The 18,501-nt window shown below is 46.2% G+C and overlaps 1 protein-coding gene across 3 annotated transcripts in view; it reads left to right on the top strand.

Annotated features, from left to right (window-relative positions):
- The window catches only part of KLHL8 (kelch like family member 8), a 789,397-nt gene that overhangs the window by 278,535 nt on the left and 492,361 nt on the right, over positions 1-18,501 (top strand). The window contains exon 1 of one of the 3 annotated variants that reach the window (XM_069630446.1): positions 6,730-6,749. The exons of the other annotated variants lie outside the window; for them this stretch is intronic. The gene's annotated coding sequence lies outside the window, so the exon portion shown is untranslated. Of the gene's footprint in view, positions 1-6,729; positions 6,750-18,501 lie in introns of those variants that run through there. 3 annotated transcript variants of the gene reach the window in all.

Genomic DNA, 18,501 nt, shown 5'->3' with positions numbered 1-18,501 from the left:
CAGAATGCCACTGGATGAAGTTGGCCAGTCTCAGGATCCTTCTGAGAAAGAATGGCCCCCATGGCTGAGCTGGATGCGTCGGTTTCCACCACGTATGGAAGTTCAGGACGTGGATGCCTTAAAATGGGAGCAGAAGTGAATTTTTGTTTTAGATCTTGGAAGGCCCTTTCTGCTTCTTCGGTCCATAGGAAGCGTTTATTCTTTCGCAAAAGGGCTGTGATGGGGTGTACAATATGTGAGAATTCAGCAATAAATCTGCGGTAGCAAATCCGAGCATGCTTTGTACTCCTTTAACTGAGGTGGGTGAAGGCAACTTGAGGATAGCGTCCACCTTTCGTGAATCCATTTGAACTCCATTTGGGGTCAGGATAAATCCAAGGAATTCAACTTCAGTAGAGTGGAAGACGCACTTTTCCAATTTCGCATATAGCCGATGCTTACATAGTTTTTCAAGGACAGCACGAACATGTTTCACATGGTCTGATTCTGAGGAGTACACTAAAAATGTTGTCTGTGTACAACAACACAGGCATCAATGAGTTCACGAAGGACATCGTTCATAAAATACTGGAAGGCTGCCGGTGCATTGCACAGCCCGAAAGGCATCACCTGGTATTCGAACAATCCGTACTTCGTGCGAAAGGCAGTCTTCCACTCATCGCCTTTCTTAACTCGTACCAGATATGCCCCTCTAAGGTCTAACTTAGTGTCAATACGGGCATCTTTTACTTGGTCCAGTAATTCTGGGATCAGGGGTAGCGGGTATCTGTTTTTTTACCGTAATTTGGTTTAACGCACGATAATCTCTGCAAGTCCTTAGGTCACCTTCCTTTTTTGGCACAAAGAATTGGAGACTTGGATGGACGAATGAGCCCATTAGCAAGGTATTGATCCAGATATTGCCGTAGGTGGAGGCTTTCAGGTTCTGTAAGCCGTAGATCTTACTGCATGGAACTTGGGCACCGGGTAAGAGATCGATCTGACAATCATATGATCTGTGAGGTGGTAACGTGTTTGCTTGGTCTTTCTGAAAAACATCCTGAAATTCCAGATATTCCTGAGGTAACTGAGTCATCGGGTTTGCAACCGTGGCCAGGCCTTTGTCCAAGGTTTCTACTGGGTAACAAGTGTGTGCACAATCCGGGAAGGTCACTCTCTTTTCTCGCCATTCAATACTTGGGTTATGCTTTTCCAACCATTGCATTCCCAGAATTATTTGGAACTAGGGGGCCTTGATTAAGTCAAACACAATGCTCTCTCGATGCCCATCATGACCCAGCGGTGTCATCTCCGAAGTTGAATGAGTCACTGGTCCGGAGGCAATTTCAGTCCCATCTACAGTGGTAATGACATCAGTTGTGATCTTTTTGCAAAGAGGTAGGTTCATCCTTGTAGCCAATTTGTGGTCCATGTCATTTCCTATAGCTCCGCTATCAATGTATGCTTTCACTCCGTGCATACGAGATGGTTGCCTGAAATCAATAAGGACTATTGGTATAATTAGGTGCGAGGCCTGAGTGTCCTTCATGCTCGGCAAGCGGACCTCTACGCTTGTCGGGCGTGGTCGTTTCCCGACTCAGACTCTATTGCTTTTGTCAGCAGCTCCTACCATCTTTTTGGGTGGTTTCACTGGGCAATCCCGTAAAGTGTCCCGAGGTTCCACAATACAAACACAATGTAACTGCTGCCTCCTTTCCTTTTCTTTTTGAGTTAAAGGTCCTTTAACCCCTCCAATTTGCATAGGTTCAGATACATCCGTTCCTTTGGGGATAACATTGTCTTTAGGTCTTACCAATACACGATTTTCGAACCTGGCTCGATCCGCCTTACGATTCTGAAGTCTGTGATCCAACTGGACCACCAGATCTATGTATTCTGCACAATCTTGGGGTGGGTTCACTACTTGTGCCAAAACGTCTTTCAGTTCACCTCGTAGACCACAATGAAATAATGTAATTCGTTTGACCTCTGGCCACCCGGTTTCTACTATCAATCTGTTGAAAGTTGCGATGTAAGTTAACGAATCCTGGTTACCGTGCCGTAAAGACAAAAGTTCGTTATCCAAGGCCTGGCCTTGGGAATGTCGGGCAAATAGTTTTTCCATGCTTAGTTGAAAACCTTGGAAATCCCGAAGAATGGGGTCATCCTGATTGACTAATGGGATAGACCAATCGGCAGCACTGCCGCTGAGATATGATAATACAAAGGCCACCTTCGCTTGGTCATTCGGAAAGGCTCCTGGTCTACACTAAAAATGCAGGTGGCATTGGTTCATAAACACAGCAAACCTTTTTGGGTCCCCTGCAAAGCGTTCTGGTGGTGCAAAAGGAACTGTTCCTGGTAGGTTTATCTGTACAGGGTTGCTTGATGCAACTGGAGCAGCAGCTCCCCCAAGTCCAGGTAAAGGCATGTGCCCAGCTTGGGTTTGAAGTAATTGCCTGGCAAGGTCATCCGTACGTTCCTTGGACACAATCGGTTCTCTCCTAAGAGCATTAGTCTCTTGACGGGCAGAATGCACTTCTGCCCTAAGTTCGCTTAGTAGTTGGGCTAATTGGTCAGTCTCAGAGGTCTCCATGACGCCCGGGTGGATGTTTGTAGAGAGGCTTCGCGTTCTGTTACGCTCACCTGGACCCCACAGGGGCATCGAACGGAACTGGACTGCTACGGACTCCACCAGCATGACTCGTAGTGCGGTGATGGCTGACTGGACTGGCCCTCCTAGTTTCATCTGCTTGACCCGTAAGAATAATCTCCGTATAGTTTGAAAAGATGAGCTCTCCATCCTGCGTGGAAGGCAGGGGCACGTAGAAAACCAGTTACTTCACTGATCTGAAGGAGTTGGGCGAGTTCCAGACAACTGATGACTCCGAGGTAAGTAGCATATAGTTCTTTAGAGTTCAAAATGTCTGTTATTCATCCTTGCCCCTCTTTTCTCCCTTTTTTTCTTGCAGCTTAAACCGAGGAATGATCACCTCATTGGAAGCAGAAGCGCTTAGGTAAGAGCCTGTATTACCCAAACTGTCCGGCGAAAAATAATGGTCCAAATGTATTTAACTACCTTCTGTCTCCCTACAGGTGCGGCGTAAGAAGAAATGGTGTGCAGAAGAATGCCTCGGGCGATGAACTTGAGTAAGTATCTTGCGGTGAAACAAGATTGTCCTTGTTGGCAATTGGCTCACCTTGTTATTTGTTTTGTCTTTTCAGATGCCAGGATTTTGGCGACGAGGCGATGGAGACTGCGCCGGGTGGTGGAGATGCTGTGAAGACTGGTGAGTATGGCGTGGCGCTGCAGCTGGCAATGCGACGCGTTTGAATTTTAAGTCTTTATCTCTATTCAATGGTGCGACAGCTCTGAGAACTGCTGATGATCAAAAGGTAATGTCCTTGTTCTAACTTTTCCTTCTTCTTTCCCTTCTTTCTAGGACCTGGTCCGGAGTCGAGGCAGGCATGGCTGAAGACAGGATGCTCGGCTTGCAGGCACTGTGAGCGTTACGCTGCAGAAGGCAGAATAACGCGAAGCGTGTGCTGTTCATCGGGCGTGGTTTAAATAGCCTTCAAAGTAGTCCCAGGTAAGAAGTCCCAAAACCACACCCAAGCAAAAAATAGTCCCTAAAGAAAAGTAATCCCTTGCAGGCCTCACAATGGCCTATGCTTAAGTTCCTTGCAGCATGGTCTGCATGAGGTAAGTTTAACAATATGAGCCTGGCGCCTACGGTGCCAGGACCACACCCATATAGCCCCTAACTGGGATTGTGGGAATCCTAGTGGGTGCTTGGATGCCTGTTTCCTGGGCAGATGGACTTGATCCTGATGTCCGGGGGCAGGCAACATGACAGCCACACAAAAATCTCGAACCAGCCAACTAGTAACAATGAATCTACACCAACTAGTCAAAGAGGCAACCCACACGGCAGGACATAAACTTGATGCAATCCTCGCCAACAACAAAACTCATTACCACGGTGCCACCAATTCAAATACTCTGGAGTGACCACCTCATCATTCCCTTCATTATCACACTGGCCACTCCAATAACCAAGCAACAGGACAAGCTACCGATCATCATGAAAAGAAATTGGAGAACCATCTAAAACTCCAACCTAACTGAATTTCTGGAACTACGCAAACCACAAGCAACAACTATGGACGAAGCGGACCTGGACAAAAAAATAGATCTACTCTACAACTGCATCGCAACAATTGACAAGATCGCCAAAGAAAACCCTTTTTACCCATTCACGCAAAAGGGCAACAGCAAAATGGTTCACCCCACTACTCAGCACCATGAAAAGAAAAGAACGAAAACTGGAACTAGAATGGAGGATGAAAAACGACTGCGGGAAAAAAAATTCTAATTTCAACAACATATCCGCTCATACAAAAATGAAATGCAAAAAGGAAATACTAAGACAACCGAATCTTCAAAGCACCAAACACCCAGAAAGAAATAAGCATACATCATGCCGCTCCTCAAAGATACAACATGAAACTTAGAGGACCTCTCCAATTACAGACCCATCTCCAACATCCCGTACCCAGCGAAACTGCTTGAAACATACATATACAGAACAGCCCAGGAATTCATATAAGAGCACCACCTGCTAGACCAGGCACAAGTAGGCTTTAGACCAATGCGAGGAACGGAATCGGCACTTCTTTCAATATGGGATAACCTAAAGGCAAAAGCAGATTCAGACAATAGTACAGCTTTGCTACTTCTAGACCTCTCGGCGGCATTCAACAGTTAACCACAACATCCTCATCACAAGATTGGAAGAAATCGGAATCGCAGACCGCGCCTTACTATGGATCAAATAATTCCGAATAAACAAAAGGGAAACAATATGGATGAAACCTTTCAAATCAAGGCTAAGGGAATCGTCATACGGAGTACCACAAGGATCATCCTTCTCCCCGTCCTTATTGAACATCTACCTGTTTCAACTAATCCAGATCATCAAAAGACATGGTCTCACCTGTTACTACGCTGATGATAGACAAATAGTCTACAAATTACAAGACATTCAAGAAGACGACACAACATTAGAGAACTGCCTCAGGGAAATCTACAACTGGATGAACTCGAACTACCTCAAACTCAACCCAGGCAAAACAGAAATAATGATCATCACATAAAACGGAGGAGACCACAACTACATGCCCTTGCCAATGGAACTCTGTACAAACCCAGCCCCATCGTCGATGGTAAAAAAAAGAAAAAAAAACTGGGATTCCTGATGGACAACAAACTTACTTTAGAGCCACAAGTAAACGCGCTAATCAAGAAATGTATTTTATTATTGTGATACAGTTTATTTATAAACTTTTCACATAGAATACAAAACAGATAGATATGCATAATCTCATTCAAAAATTCATAAAAATTAGTTTTCACAAAATGAATCTCATGGACAGGTCATAACATCAACAAGTTACTAAAATTCTAAGCGACTCACCTCGTCAAATTAATTTCAAAGGTCAAAATTAACTAAGCAAGCCACTTAATTCCTTTTTTCCTCCTTTGATTATTTATTAAGTCCACACAGTACTTCTAATACAGATCTACCCAGTTACATTCAAATAGAAATCCCTAGGTGTTACGCCTCGGCACGCACGGAGGAGGATTATAGCACTTCGGAAGGGCATGCGTCACATTGCAAATCCATTCTACGCCCACTGGCAACTGCCCTGGAAAATAGTGGCCTCAGCTCACTCCGCGGCACCCTGCGGCGAGTTGAACTACGATTCCCAGCATTCCGCCTCCCGCTCTCAGCAGATGGGCGATGATGCGTGAACCTCGGTTTCGTCCGGTTCCGCCTTTCCCCTTCCTGATTTAAACCGCACAACCGGGAAAGTCGCTGCTTCTGATTAAAGTTGCATCCCGGTGTTTAGAAGTTCTGTCTTCGATCCTACTATATTGACCCGTGTACCAGACCTATTTCCTCCTTCACGGACTGCCTCTGCCTGCCGATTTTGGAAAACTACTGACCCGTGTACCAGACCTATTTCCTCCTTCACGGACTGCCTCTGCCTGCCGATTTTGGAAAACTACTCACCTGTGTACCAGACCTCTTTTCTCCCTCACGGACTGCCTTTGCCTGTCACCGAAACCATCACCTACAATTCTTGTGGTTGTTGTTCCCATCATCTCCACAATCAGACTTCCATTGGACATCCTCCAATAGTGCACAGGGACGCCTTGCAGAGAGTGCACCCACTCGACTCTAGCGCGGCCCTCGTTCCGCCCGGGTTTAGTTCCCTAACTAACCTTCCCCGTTTATTATTTTGCACTTCCGTTTTTGGACTCCTTTGGGATAACTCAGACTCAACAACATCCGTGGTAAGGGTTCTCTAATTTATGATATTATACCTCGTAGCCTAGCGACAACTATCATTAGTATAGGTTACATTCTCCTTTCTTACTTATAGGTGGTTCCGGTTGCCTTAAACAAGGGGAGGGCATAGCTCAGGTACTACTAGAAAGAAGTATCAAGGGAAAGGATTCTTCTTAAAGTTCCAATTGCTCACCTCTTGTTTTTTCCTTTACAGCTGGGTTCTTGGCGGCGTGTCCTCCCCGCCCTTTTGAGCGATCAGTCCATCTGCCTGGTCCTACCCAGCAGAGGGTCATATCGTTAAAATGGTCTTGTGCCCTCACAGAGAGGAGGCTAGGTTGGAGGCCCCGACCTAGCTCTTCAATCAATAGTGCAGTCCTGTGTCTTCCGGCCACCGATTGGTTTACTTCCCGTCCGGTGAGTAACACTAGGAGGCTCTCTATACTCACTAGACATTGTACATTGCAATTAAGAGCTTAATATTTGTTGTGTTAATCCTACACCACATACTACGCCACCAGAAAATTGTCTCCGCTGTATGTTCTTTACCGTGTTCATATCTACCAGTCTGAGCGTTATAGGTTCTTATATGTTTGGACAACTAGTCAATAGATGTTTTCCTGTCTCAGTAATTCCTTTATTCTTACATAATCGACAGAACCGGTTTGCAAATATTAGCTATTCCAGTAATTGCCAAAACCAGCAGGTGATTAATCAAGAAATGCTTCTTTCTACTGCGAGCAGTAAAAAGGATCCTACCATTCCTGTCATTCGCCAACAAAACACTCAACGTCATCTCTCTGGTCATGTCCATAGTAGACTACACCAATAGCCTATATCTGGGCATGCCTGAACGACGTTAAAAAAAAAATACAACGCATACAAAATGCGGCAGCCAGACTGCTCCTCAAACTACCCTGAAGAGATCACATCACACCAGCAGTGAAAACACTACACTGGCTACCAATTAAACAGCGAATCAAGTTCAAATCAATGTGCATTACGCACTGAGCAATCCACGACCAAGGCTCAGAGTTCCTAAGAGACAAAATAAGCCTACATCGCAAAAGAAAATTCAGAGGTTCTCCTTTCTCTCTCCTCTCCCCAAAAACCTGGAACGAGCTACCAAAGAACACACACAACACAAGAAATCACCTCCTATTCAGAAAACTCCTCAAATACTGGCTCTTCATCCCATAAGTAGAAGGACTCCTATGGGGCATATACACAGCTGAAACAATGCTGATAGAAGAAACCGATCCTCCCAATCCCCCTAATTTACCACCCATAAACGGGTTAAGGAAGAACAATCGAAGGCATATCAACTTACCAACTGAGAGATAGATATGTTAGAACGATACCAAAGAAAGATCACAGATAGGTCTGGATGGAAGGGCAAGGATGATATGTCAATAACACCTTAGCCTACAAACTACGCACAAGCAACAATGGACCACCGACAGAAAATAGATGGCAAGGGAGTGGGTGATTGCTAACTACAGCACCAGTACCAAAATGGTGGACAAGACACGCTGGGAACGTGCCACGCCATCACTTATAACAATTAGATGGACAGGAAAGAAAAAGTGAAACATATGCTTACCTATAGGACAACTGGATGCAAAGAACACGAATTATAAGGACTAAGACATATAAGCCACTAACCCTATGCTCAAATCTCTGCATACCTAACTCACACGAAAATCCACACAACCATCTTCTCGCTCAGCAAACTGCACGCACTTCACCACACATCACAGCCGGAGCCGGAGCTCCCTCGCCCACTGCTGGAGCAGTGCCTGGCTAGGCGGCAGCCCCACACATGAAGGTAGGCAATCTGCCTAGCGCTGACCTGCCTGGAAGCCCGCTGCATTTTTACTGAAAGTCTCCCTTATTTACCCGAGCCCCTCCATATTTCGATATAATATCTAACGGGCGCCTAACACCACCCGTTCTCCACTGTGCCTGTCTGCAGCACTCTGGAGTGTATCTCCGCCATTGAGGACCATGAGGAGTTTAGCCATTCGAACTTGGCCGCCCGCAACTTCGTTTTGCAGTTTGCACATAAGGAAACACTCTGAGCCTTGATCTTCACACTGATTGGCCTGCAGTCCGCATTTCTGGCCAATGGCAAGCCGGCAGGAGATTTAGCCGGCCCACCACCAAAGGCACACTGCCTAAGGCTTCCTCTTGTCGTGAGCCGGAAGAGCCGAGGGCCCGGACCCCTGCACCTTTGCCGTACTGACTGTAAGACTTTTCATTCTACTTTCATCACCTAATTTTATAATTAGTGCACAACTGCCAGCTATGGCCTCAACCGAGCTGCAGCCCCGGCATGCTGAGTGATAGTGTTGACAGCACAGCAGCCGATTACTCACATGTATACCCCCTGCTATTGATGCACTCCCATACCTTAAGCGGTCTTGTAGTCTGCCGCAATACCACATGTCCTTGATATTACACTTTTATGTGACCATATAGCCTAGAATTCTAGCTTTCAAAGGGATTGTGTCCTCCGACGTATTCCTTATCTTAGATATCTCTTTCCAGCTTTGCTGTCCTTGGAAATTTTTTCTCTCTAGAGGGCGCTGCGCGTCGACGTCCGCCGAGTCGATGTCCCTCGACAGCCGCCGTATCGATGTCGACATCATCCTGCCTATAAAGGCCGCGCGCAGCGTCCGTTGCTCAGTTCCGTTTTTCCGCTTTTACTCAGTGCCTCGGAATATCGTTGCTGAGTTTCGTAGATATATTATTCCATTTTCCTCGAGATATTCGATCCATACTCTATGGCTTCCTCGTCTGAACCGACGACCCCTCGGTCTGGCTTTAAAAAATGCCGAGACTGTGGAAAAAAGATGTCGCTAACGGACCCTCACAGGGTCTGTCTGTGGTGTTTGGGAGCTGAACACCATTGTTCGGAGTGTGAGCACTGAATGTCCATGACAGCTAAAGCCCTGAAGGAGCGTAGGGGGAAGCTGGAAAAAGGTAAGACTTCTGAAGCTTCTTCTTCCTCGACGAAGTCGAGACATTCGTCTCCTCGTCATCATTCGCGCTCCAGGTCTCGAAGCGGGTCCCATCATTCTTCGAGATCAAAGCACTCGAAAAGGAGACGCCGAAGATCCCCTTCTTCGTCCTCTTCCTCTGTTTCACCTAAGAGAATCCCTTGCCCCACGAAGCATAGTTCCCGGGCTGAATGGGAGGAATTCCGAAAAAATATGATGAGCGTCTTCGAGAAAGCGGCCTCGACCCCCTCGAAGACTGCCGAGAGCGATGCTCTGGTCGAAAGACCCGAAGGTCCAAAACGCCGCGAGTCGCAGCACCCAGCGAAGGAAGCTTCTCGAACGCGTCACAAACCCTCGAGTAAAGCAAAGACCTCAAATCCTTCTTTGAAGGTTCCGTCGACGCCGAGGTCGGTGTCTTCGACGCCGTTGTCCAAGGGACCTTCGACACACGGGTCTCAACACCGGCGTCGACGCCAAGGAAAGTCACGGTTGCGGCACACCCAGTGGCTATTCCCAGGTCTTCGATGTCGTCGAGATTGTCGATATCCTAGAGCAGAATTCCGATTCTATCGAAGACCTCGAGGCCTCCACCTTTGTTTTCGACGCCACTTTCGAAGCCTTCGACGTCGGCGTTGACGACATCGACGTTTTCGAGGCCGATTACGACAAGTTTGGCACCCTCTGCCTTGGAGATGGGTTTCACACCCTTTGTGAGCTCAGACCAATTGAGAACAATGTCTTCAATTATGGAAGAGGGATAACTGTCTGATCAAGAAGAGCCATTTGAGTTGCAGGGATCTGCAACCCCAGTTCAAGAGGAGCTCTCTTCGGAGGAACGCAGATTAAAGGAACTCCATGATTACTTACATGAGGCAAGTGGTTTAGACACTTCCCCAGAGGTGGAGTTCGCTAGGCCAGAGCCGGGGGAGCATGCTGAAACCCCTTATAGAGCCTTAATGGCCAGGATTACAGAATGTATGGGGTGGTCAACACCTTCACCGGCTTTCCAACAGGATGACCTCACGGATATTCTTGATAAAGGTCCACAGGAGGCTCCTGTAGTACCTTTTCATAAAGCGCTTCAAAGAAAAATAATGACGAACTGGGAAACCCCAGATGTCGTCCCGGCAGTAAATAAAAAACTGTCTGCTAAATACAGGGTATCTTCTGCAGACCCTGAGTTTTCGTCCAAACACCCATCCCCCGAAAGTCTGGTGGTACAGGCAGCATCTTCTACTGACATCAAGACTGCTTACCCTACGGTCCCACAGGACAGGGACATTAAGAAATACAATGCTGTGGCTAAGAAAGTCTTTTCGGCATGTAGCATGGCGTTAAAATCTATTAATGCTACTTGCACCCTTGCTAGATTTAGCCATAAACATTGGGAGTGTGCTTCTACAGAAGCTGACTGCATCCCGGAGGGAGAAGAAAGGGAGGCGTTCCTAAATATCATAAGGGACGGGACGGTAAAGACGCTATGTGCGAATCCCTCCAGACAGGCATTGACTCGGCTGACAGTATCAGCAGAGCAATGGCGGCAAGTACAACAACCAGGAGATTTGCTTGGTTGAGAGTCTGGTTTTGCGCCAGATGTGCAAGCCAGGCTCTTGAACATGCCATTTGATGGCTCTTCTTTGTTTGGGAAAAAGGCGGATGACAGTTTAGAAAAACTGCAAACATCAAAGGCAGCAGCAAAATCCCTAGGCGCTGCAATCCGTCAGACACCTTTTCGTCCCACAGGAACCTCTGAGGCAAGTCTTTTCGCTTCTACTCAGCATTCGGAAGAGGTAGAGGACGACCTGCTCAAAGGGGACAAAGAAGGTGGACGGGGTAGATTTTCAAAAGCCGCAGCAACACCATCGGCATCTGCATTAGCCGCCCCTAAACCACTCTGAGGACTTCCCTCACAAGACACCTGTAGGAGGCAGGTTAACTCAACATCTGGCGGAATGGCAGGCTATCACGTCAGATGCTTGGGCATTGGAGACAGTTGCACAAGGTTACTGCCTGCCTCTCCTACGCATACCTCAGAGTCATCCACCGGGGATCAGCTCTCAAAAAGCTCCAGATCCGCTCCTCTTGCAGGAAATTTTAGACCTGGTAGAGAAAGGTGCCATAGAACCGGTACCTGTAGCGGAGAGGAACAAGGGCTGGTACTCCCCTTACTTTCTCATACCAAAGAAAGACGGAGGACTGAGACCCATCTTGGACTTGCGGGAATTGAACAAATTCCTCAGGAAAGACAAATTCAAGATGGTAACTCTCTCTCAGATCCTTCAGGCCCTTCAGTTCCAGGACTGGTTGGTATCTCTGGACCTTCAGGACGCTTATTTCCATGTGCCAATCCATCTCAAACACAGGAAATACCTGAGGTTCACAATTGGCAACTCTCATTATCAATTTCGAGTTCTGCCATTTGGGCTGACCTCCGCCCGAGGGTCTTCACCAAGTTAATGTCGGTAGTGGCTGCAAGTCTAAGGAGGGAAGGGGTTCACGTCTACCCCTACCTCGACGATTGGTTGATCAGAGCTGTATCTTCGGAACAAGCTCAGATCCAGCTAGATTATGTTTGCCACTCCCTTCACAGACTGGGCTTCTCCCTCAATTTAAAGAAGTCACAAATGATACCATCGCAGAGACTCCAGTTCATCGGAGCGATCCTGGACACTTCCCTGGGAAAAGCCTCGCCACCAGAGGTGAGGGATCAAGATATTCTACAGATGGTCACCAAGTTTCAAAATGCCCAACGTCTCCCAGCCTTCGACTTTTTGAGGTTGCTAGGCCTCATGGCATCCTGCATTTTCCTAGTGCCAGAGGCTCGCCTGAGAATGAGATCTCTCCAGTGGGCACTGAGAACTCAGTGGTCACAATTCTCCGGGAGAATGACAGATCTTCTTCAGATTCCCGACAGGGTGGCTCGAGACCTTCAGTGGTGGGCCTGTCAGGAGAACATTCTGAAAGGAGAGCAGTTTTGGCAACCTTGGCCGGAGATAACAGTAGTCACGGATGCCTCACTTACGGGGTGGGGAGCCCACGCCAACGACTTGACGATCAGCGGTCATTGGTCTCCATCGGACTCCAGACTACATATCAACCGGTTGGAGCTGAGGACCATCAGACTTGCGCTGAAGGCTTTTCTGCCATCTGTTCAAGGAAAGAATGTCGTGATAATGACGGACAACACAGTGGCCATGCATTACTTCAACAAAAGAGGAGGCGTAGGATCACTACCACTGTGCAGAGAGGCGATGCAGCTCTGGTTTTGGGCGATCCAAGAAGGAATCTATTGGCAGTTCACCTAGCCGGAGAGAAGAACTTGACAGCGGACGCTCTGAGCAGGCAGAGCACAGTCTCCCACGAGTGGGAACTAGCTTAGGAAGTCCTTCAAGAGATCTTCGCCCTTTGGGGAACCCCTCAGGTGGATCTGTTCGCCACCAGTGTCAACAGGAAGTGCGATCTGTTCTGTTCAAGGGAATTTCCCCCAAGAGGAGCTCTGGGAGACGCGTTCATAGTGGACTGGGAGTTTCCACTCCTGTACGTGTTTCCACCAGTCCCTGTCATTCCTCAAATGATCAGGAGGTTGAAAAGATTCAGGAAAACCATTATCCTAATTGCCCCGGATTGGGCCAGGAGGACGTGGTACCCGGACCTTCTAGATATGTCCATCTGCCCTCCAATCCGTCTTCCACTCAAAGAGAATCTTCTCTCGCAGAAGGGAGGTCAGGTTCTCCATCCAGACATCCAAATCCTCAACCTTCACGCTTGGCTTCTGAAAGGCTGAGGTACAAGGATTGGGACCTCCCTGATGACGTTATGGAGGTGTTGCTTTCGGCAAGAAGACCAGCAACAAAATCTTTATACCGCTGCCGTTGGAACAGATTTTGCAGCTGGTGTAGAGAAGAGAATATCGACCCCTTTTCATGTGGTACACCAACGGTGTTATCCTTTCTACTCTACTTGGCAAATTCAGGCCTTCAAGTTGGCACTATCAAGGGCTATCTCGCAGCGCTACCCATCTTTAAGCGCACTGCGGAAGAACCATCCTATTTCAAGTTACCCTTGGTAATACAGTTTCTAAAGGGGTTAACTAACGTTTATCCCCCAAGACCATTCCAGGTTCCCCTATGGGATTTAAATTTAGTCCTAACTTTCCTGATGGGCACACCTTTCGAACCACTCCACTCTTGTTCGTTAAGGGGTCTTACCCTTAAGACTGTTTTATTAGTAGCACTTACATCTGCTAGAAGGGTGAGCGAGTTACAAGCTCTTTCTTGTAAACCCCCTCATACAATCTTTCACAAAGACAAAGTTGTTCTGCAAGTGAAGCCTAATTTCCTCCCAAAGGTGGTTTCTGAATTTCATATCACACAGAAGATTAGCCTTCCATCTTTCTATCCTCATCCCCATCCGGGGAAAGAGGAAGAGAGGTTACACAGGCTGGACCCAAGAAGGGCTTTAAGTTTTTACATTAGTAGACTGGCTAGGATAAGACAAGCAGACCAGCTGTTTGTAGGCTACGCAGGTCACAAGCTGGGGCTACCGATAACTAAGCAGACCATTTCCAGATGGATTATTTTAGCCATTTTGGAATGTTATAAACTGGCAGGAAAAGAGCCCCCTCAAAATCTTAGGGCTCATTCGACCAGAGGTATCGCAGCTTCATCGGCCCTCAAAAGAGGAGTGCCGGTTCGAGACATATGTGCGGCTGCCACATGGTCGTCCGTCCATACCTTTACACGGTTTTATAATTTGGATTCCTCCTCCAGTCAGGAAATTAGGTTTGGAAGGGCAGTATTGCACTCTATTCATCAATAAGAGGAAGCATGAAGTCAGTACTCTCACCTCCAATAACAGAATACTGCTATGGGAGCCTATCTAAGATAAGGAATACGTCGGAGGACACAATCCCTTCAAAGAACAAGTTACTTCTTACCTTGTAACGTTCTTTTGATGGGATGTTCCGCCGACGTATTCCTTATCGACCCTCCCATCCATCCCCGCAGTACTACTTCCCTTGTTGTTGCAGCTTACGCTCCTCAGGGTGATTAGTCTAGTCCAGAAAGAATTATTGTGGGCTACAAAATGGAACTGAGCAACGGACGCTGCGCGCAGCCTTTATAGGCAGGATGACGTCGACGTCGATACGGCGACTGTTGAGGGACATCGACTCGGCGGACATCGACGCGCAGCGCCCTCTAGAGAGTAAACATTTCCGAGGCCAGCAAAGCTGGAAAGAGTTATCTAAGATAAGGAATACGTCGGAGGAACATCCCATCGAAAGAACATTACAAGGTAAGAAGTAACTTGTTCTTCTGTTCACTACGCCTAGATTTCGCAGGCCCATACTGGCGCGTACATAATGATATGTCTAACCTTGCCGCTATGTGAATTAATATAGTCCTATTTTGTCCGTATGTGGCCACTACTACCGAGCTGCATTTGGATTTACCGCACCGCTTCATGATGACTGCCTACTTTGTATACTTGTCTGAGTGTTGCAAGAGTACAGGCTATCTATGTCCAGTAGGTGCACTAACGCGGTTTGCAATGATTCTCTAATGATACTCTTCTGTGATGTAATATTGTTAACTGATTAACTAATCACGTCATACAGAAGTTGCCTACTCCTTAGCTAGAATATATATCTTTGTATTGAATTGTCGTATTCATGTATGAAGCCTCATTTAGTTGCCTACGGACCTTGTTATCACCTTGCCTGCTATTATTACCAGTCTTTGTTGTAGGACGCCTCGTGTTCAGCTTTTTAGCTGCTTAAACGGCTTCATCACAGCTAGGTTGAATAAGTGTCCCTCGTTTATTCTTGTTAATGTTTAGTTGCCCTACTGAGACTTACACCAGTTGTGTAGCACTTTACTGTGCTATTTGTACTAGTACTAGCTGCATAACCGTTACTGCCACATATTCTAATGCCTTGCCTATGCTGTGTTACAAGTACTTAGCCAGTTCCATTCGCTTGTGGTCTAGCGAGGATAGCTTTTGTGCCATTTAACCTTAACGTGTTTAGGCACCCTATGAGTAACGATTCTGCCTAATACTTTAAATTGGAATGATGTTAACATTAACTTCACTGCTCTGCATAACGGTGGCTACCTCTTATACGGGCACCAGTAGTCAGGTACACCTTACGCAGCCCCCATCAATACCTACTCTAGACGGTAGACAGCTCACAGGCTCAAACAACGTCCCCGGTGCCTCTGAGGCAGGTATTCATGTCTCACTACCTTGTTCCTCATCTAATAGAAACATTAGACTCTGTGCCAGATGATCTAAATTACATGAACCACTGAGAAGATCGCTACCATCGACTAACCACAAAACTAACTTCAAACCTAGTTTGAAATTGTGCTACCCCAAGTAAGCGAATACTTATATCCCCCAGACTAATAACAGTAACAAGTACAAACTACGTGCCAATATTAATACAGCCCTTATCAGTCCAGTCAAAGAAGCTAATGAGACCCCTAATCTTAAAGGAGCATTACTCAACGCAAGATCGCTTGTCGCCCAAGCCATTGACATAGCCGACATTATTACAGAAGGTAATCTTGATTTCCTTGCCATCACAGAAACCTGGCTCCATAATGCTGCAGGACCCTCTCTTATGTTAGCTGTCCCAGTTGGATACACAATAGTGAGACAAGATCGAGACGTACCCGAGGTGGTGGTACCGCCATTATCTTCAGAACATCCCTCTCTCTAAGATTGGCTCCCACCGACATAGCAAATTCATGTTAACTCCTCTCTGCTAAACTCTAGATAAACAACACACAAACTCTCACTATCCATTTAATCTACAGACCTCCTGGTCCTCTCGGCACCTTTGAGGAAGATCTGGGCAACCTACTTACAAATAACCTTAAACTATCCTCTCAAGTTCTCCTCTTAGGGGATCTCAATATAGGTTTTAATGACCAATTGGATAAAAATGCAGATGATATAGCCAATATAATTAGTTCCTTAGGACTTTCTCAAAAGTAAACAAACCTACCCACCAAAAGGGGAGAATACTGGACCGGATAGCGGATTATAACTTCTCAGCCACCATTTCTTCTATCTTGCCCCTCTCATGGACAGATCACTCAATGATATCCTTCCACCTTTCCACTAAAAGACCCACACCCCCAGCTCCCCCTCTAGTGCCACCTTGTATCACCAGAAATAAAAAAAAGTATTACCATTGAGAAAGTAATTCCTGCTATCCTCCCCACTCTCAACGCTCTGTCTGAAAATATTGATCCAAGCACCTTAGTCCAGGAATATAACATTATGCACACCACTCTGGACAAGATTGCCCCCTTGAAATTAAGAGCTAGTAAACCAAGAGCTCATCCGAATAAATGGTTTACGCCACAACTTAAAGACCTTCACACTCTGAAGAGAAAGAGTGAAACTAATTGGAGACTTTGCCCATCTACCGAGAATAAAACTAAACTCACTTACTTCGCAATATAAGAAGGAACTTTGTCAAGCAAAACGAAATTCTTATGAGCGTATTGCTAAAAGCATTCCAGTATGAAGGAATTATTCTCCATTCTAAAAGAATTAGAATCTCCAATAGCGATACCTGATATCTGCACGAAAGACAAAACCTGGTGTGCAGACATCCAACAGGCACTAGCTAATAAAATTAATATGCTTCAAAACAAAATTCAGCAGAAGAAAGAATCATTAAATTTACAAAGCGCGTTAAACCCTTTGCCTCGCCCCTCACCGATTGCACATAATAATATATTCCATTTCTCTAAAATGTCTATCCTGGATGTAGAAAAAATAATTCTGTCACTTAAGCCTTCTAACTGCAAAGGTGACATCTGTCCAGCACAACTCATAAAGGATGCTGCCAGAGATCTATCTCCATTCATTACTAAATTAATCAATGCCTCCTTTGCATCAGGCACTATCCCGGCTAATCTTAAACAATCATGGGTGCTCCCTCTTCTCAAAAAACAAACTCTAGATCCCCTAATCCCGACCAATTACCGTCCCATCACTACGGTTCCATTTCTACTTAAAATTTTAGGGAAAGCTGCCTATATTCAAATTCAACAACATCTTGAACATCATAAACTTCTAGGCAATAGACAATCTGGCTCCCGTCCACTCCACGGAACGGAAACAGCCTTAATCAATTTAAAATCACAAATTGACGAGCTGAGAGACAAAGGTAGGACAGTACTTCTACTCTTGCTCGATCTCTCAGCCGCATTTGATCTGGTCGATCACAGCGTCCTCTGTGGACATCTTGACTCCGCTGGCCACTTATCCCAGGAAGCTATCCGATGGTTTGAATCCTTCCTGAGTGAGAGAACGATGAGAGTTTTCTCTCCATCGGCAGAAGCTGACCCGACCCCTATTCAGTGCGATGTCCCGCCAGGGCTCTTGTGTCTCGCCACACTTTACAATATTTTCACCAAACCCTTGTTTGATGATCTGGATCTTCTGGGTGTCACCTATACTAACTATGCAGACGACACTCAGATTCTCCTCCTGCTTTCTGGGGATCATAGTAAGGACACGGAGTTGGTGAACATGATATATCTTATCATCCAAGCATAGATGGCTACACATGGTTTATGCTTAAACGATAAGACTGACCTGTTGATTGTAGGTTCACAGGCCAATATAAAAAAAACTAGGACATGAGTTTACCTCATTTAATATTGATGGGAATACCATTAAAGTCTCCAAGGAGGTAAAAACCTTGGCCTTCTATCTGGATGCCACACTGTCTTTTGACAAACAACTAAAATCCCTTAATTCATCTACAGCTCACACTTGTAAGTTGCTACGAGCAGGTAAACCTTTCCTCTCTGAGAACAGTTGTCTGATTCTGGCCAGAGCCTCAATACTCTCCAGAATTGACTACTGTAACACCCTTTACAGTGGGGTCAATAAAACCAGTATTCGGAAGCTCCAGATATTACAAAATAATGCCTCAAGAGCAGCCCTAGGTACTAACAAAAGAACTCCTATTTCATCCCTCGGACGTCAACATAAATGGCTATCCACAAATAACAAAATTCAGCTTAAGACACTGTCGCTGACGCACAAAGCCCTTCACAATGCTGCCCCTATCTACGTGGCAGACAAATTCCAAAGAAGAATCTCTACCAGGCCAACCAGAGCGGGTAACACGAATTGCC

This window comes from Ambystoma mexicanum, chromosome 6q (genome assembly GCF_040938575.1).
Source record: "Ambystoma mexicanum isolate Mex_15411 chromosome 6q, UKY_AmexF1_1, whole genome shotgun sequence".
Lineage (NCBI taxonomy): Eukaryota > Metazoa > Chordata > Amphibia > Caudata > Ambystomatidae > Ambystoma > Ambystoma mexicanum.
This window is presented reverse-complemented; position numbering and strand designations above follow the sequence as displayed.